This window comes from Chinchilla lanigera, unplaced genomic scaffold, assembly GCF_000276665.1.
Source record: "Chinchilla lanigera isolate Chin_1 unplaced genomic scaffold, ChiLan1.0 scaffold00034, whole genome shotgun sequence".
NCBI classification, from domain to species: domain Eukaryota; kingdom Metazoa; phylum Chordata; class Mammalia; order Rodentia; family Chinchillidae; genus Chinchilla; species Chinchilla lanigera.
This window is the reverse complement of record NW_004955435.1, coordinates 13,668,681-13,672,220: the sequence shown is the minus strand read 5'-3', so window position 1 is coordinate 13,672,220 and position 3,540 is coordinate 13,668,681. Positions and strand designations below refer to the sequence as shown.

Here is a 3,540-nt window from a genome sequence, read left to right as displayed (position 1 = left end):
AAAAAGAGAAAGAAAAAGAATGAAACCCACAGGTAGATGCTTAAGTTGTCAGGAAGCATTTATTAAGAATTTATTATGGGGGCTGGGGATTTAGCTCAGTGGCACAGCACCTGCCTGGCAAGTGCAAGGTTGTAAGTTCGATTCCTGGTACCAGAAGAAAAACAAAAAACAAACAAACAAGAACTTATTATGTAACATATCACATAGTGGTTAAGAGCATGACATTTGGAATCTGACAGGAATGAGTATCAATTTTCAGGTTGCCTCTCACTACCTGTGTGACCTTGAGCAAATTAACTTCCTTGAACCTCAAATTTCACATCTGCAAAATGCAGAGAGCAATATCTATCTGCTGGGATTGTAATGAAGATTAAATAAAATGGTCTGTAAATAAAGCACGTAACATAGCACAGAAATCTCAAAAAATGATATTATCACTGCATGCCAAGTGTAATGTGAGCTCCTAGAATCTAGATCCGCTCTCACTCTTCCTAAAAGCAGGTAAAGGGGGCATTTTTCTACAGAGTACTGCCCTGCTCAGGTCTTAGAGGGTGCTCTAGTAATCCAACACTGTGCTCCTGACCTCTGGCAGCCTAGGACATTGGTTAGGGGAAGCTGACATAGGAACTAAGATGTCAAGCTTGCTGCTATCCTGATGTTCCAGATGTCTGGCTGTAAAGATTTCTTGCAGCCTAGCGTGGAGTGAATGACAACTCAGACCTTGTCTAGGGAAAAGGCTAAAATTCACCTTCATTTAGACTCTTCTGCTTATCTTTGCAGTTTTAAAGGGATTAATGATGAATTGTCACGCTGCAGGAAAGAAGTATGAGAGGAAGGAGGGTGCACACGCAGAAGAAAGCTGCTGTTCTGGAATCCTCTCATCTCTGTATCTACCATCCTTGGAATACGCTTGCAGATCCAATGGGGTAGGGCATTGATTCGAGGGTAAATGGTGACTGCAAATCACATGTACAATTTCCAGTAGCGGATTATAACCCTGTGGGTCAGCATGGCTGGCCTCTTTCTTGCTGCACTGGGGATCCTCTTATTTCCTTCACTTTTGAGGTGCACACATCTTAGTCCAGCCCCATGTCTATACTAATTACAGAGGGAAGGAGCAAGGGGCCAAGGATCCTACAGGGAAGTAACAGATCCATTCTTTCCTTTCCTCTCTGGGAAAGACCAACCCTCACCTCCCCTGAACATCTCTCTTGCAGCTTTCAAGTAAACTGTGGATAGGATGGGTGGGGAAGTGGATGATGACAAGAGCTGTTAAAACACAAGGGGCCCTTGAAGTCTTCTCGGCAGGTCCTGCAGCTTGGGACCAAGCCACGGTCAGGAACAATCCCGGGAAGTAAAGGTCGGTACTGGAGTGTCACCCTGGAGTTACTGGGGGTGGCCTCAGGCACCCAGCTGACCCAGTACATCTCAACATTAGCCTTGTTCTTGCTCAGGGTTCCCCATCCAGGGTCTCACAAGGAAGACATGAGGGCTGGAAGGAGGTGGAGCTATGTATGGGTCCTTCTTAATCACATGGGAGGCCCTGCCATTTGCATTTGCCTCCATGGCCCCTCTCATGCTCAGGAGCAGGGGCAGGGAGAGAAAAGATTGCCTCTGGTTAAGGCCTATCAGGGAAGGGATGGGGAACTAACATCTAAGCACCTGCTATGTGTCCAGCACTAAGCTGAAAATAAAACTGTAAAAAAGGTACCGCAGGCATTCTTCTTTTAACTGAGGAAACAGAGGCTTCAGAGGTGAAGTAACTTGCCCAAGGTCAGCCTGCCGGCACACGGCAGAGCACTGGGCCCAGCTGTGACCACAATCGCAGGGCCTCCCCCAGACTCCCCTTCAACACTACCCCCACTCTCTAGCCTGCTCACCTTCCCCATGGGGTCAGGGCTCCGGAGGTCTAGCTCAGCAGCAGCCAGGCAGCCTGTGCTCTCCTCTGAGGACTTGCCCACCTCTGGCCAGTGGTCCCAAAACACTTGGGACTCAAGCCATTCCTGCTCACGAGTCCTGCTAAAGAACTCTCTTGAACTCATAATAGCTGACACACGACTCTGCGTGTGACTCAGGCCAAACAAACTCCAATCAGAGCTGGTGGGCACGATTCGCCTCCTGCTGAGCTGAGCTGCAGGGATTTGCTGAAACTCAACCACCTACTTAGCCACAGCTGCTCCATTAGAGAAAAAGCCAGCAAAGGAACTAAAACCTCTGATGGACCCACGGCCAGGCCATGGCCAAGGACAGCCAGTGCGACCTCAAAGCCCTTCCTGACCGTGGGATGGACCCATCTCACCTGGTCATGGGGTAGTGTAAGCACAGTCTGTGCACTGAGGCACAGACAGCCCTTGCTGTTAACCTCCAGTCTGACCTTGTTCTTCAGACAGTAATCAGCATGCCCAGCGAAGCCTAACAATAAGACACTAAAGTTTTGGTGGAATGTTTTTGGAGCCATTACAGGATTGTTGCAGTTCCTGGAAGTTCCTGTTAATAAGGTCAGTGCCTTCAAGAAAATCTTTCTACCCTATCCTACTTCCCCTACATCCCCAACACAATCCTACCTGCCTCTTGTTCATAGCTGAGCTGCCCCCAAAGAGGAATATGACCAAATTTTTAAAAGGAGAAACCCACTACACAGTGACTGGGTCCGGCAAGGTGGATGATCTCAGGACGTCTGAACTTGGAGCTCTGACAGGGATGCTTGGGCTTTAAAGGGAAACATCAGGCATCCTTCCAAGGCGGCCGCGCCCCTGGGGGAGCAGGTCTCTGGAGTCCTGGGAGCATCGCGCACAGGTACAAACGTGGTAGAGGCCTCTCTCCCAGGAAGGCGGCGTCCCCTCCAGATCCGCACCCCACGCACGTCCCCTATCTCTCCTTTTCCGTTCCCAGGCACGCTTACCCCCGGGGAGGAAGGGCTCCTCTCTAGCTACGAATTCGGCGAGGACGGGCCTCGGGACTGGGAATTAAATATTCATCTCAGACGTGAGCGTTCTGCTTCTCTTGCCAATGTTACTGTCAAGGTCACCGGCCTGAGGCCGAGCGGCTGGGGCCGGGGTCCGCTCGGGAGCGTCCTCGCGCAATTGCGCCCTGGGCGCGCAGCTCCAGGCGGGGACCGGGAGGGCCTCCTGCCCGGCCCTCCGCTGCGCTGGCCCCTACAGCTCTGCCCAGTCGCCTCCGGCGTCCTGAGCCCTCCGGAGCCCCAGAAGCTGACGCCTAGTGCCCAACCTGGGTGTGCGCCCCCGGACACCCCAGCTCCTCTGGACCGGCACGTCCCGGGTCTCCGTCGCCTGGCAACAGCGGCTGGAGCGGCGGGAGGCGCCGGCGCCCGCACAGCATCCCGCGGACCGGGAGGGGAGCGCCGCCGCGCACCTTAGGCCTCCCTGGCCGGGGCGGGGCCGGAACCCGCGAAGTTGTGGTGGGGCGCTGCCGCCGACTCACCTGTCCCGCGTGGGCCGCCGCGCGGACTCGGCCCCTGAACTCCGGCCGAGTAGCTGAGTTCCGCGAAGGGTCGCGGCGCACAGTCCCTCCCGCAGGCAG

The 3,540-nt window shown here is 53.6% G+C and overlaps 1 protein-coding gene across 1 annotated transcript in view; it reads right to left on the bottom strand.

Annotated features, from left to right (window-relative positions):
- The window catches only part of Slc6a17 (solute carrier family 6 (neutral amino acid transporter), member 17), a 48,712-nt gene extending 45,181 nt beyond the window's left edge, over positions 1-3,531 (bottom strand). The window contains exon 1 of the mRNA XM_005388913.2: positions 3,442-3,531. The gene's annotated coding sequence lies outside the window, so the exon portion shown is untranslated. The remainder of the gene's footprint in view (positions 1-3,441) is intronic.
- Between the last annotated feature and the right edge of the window lie 9 nt (positions 3,532-3,540).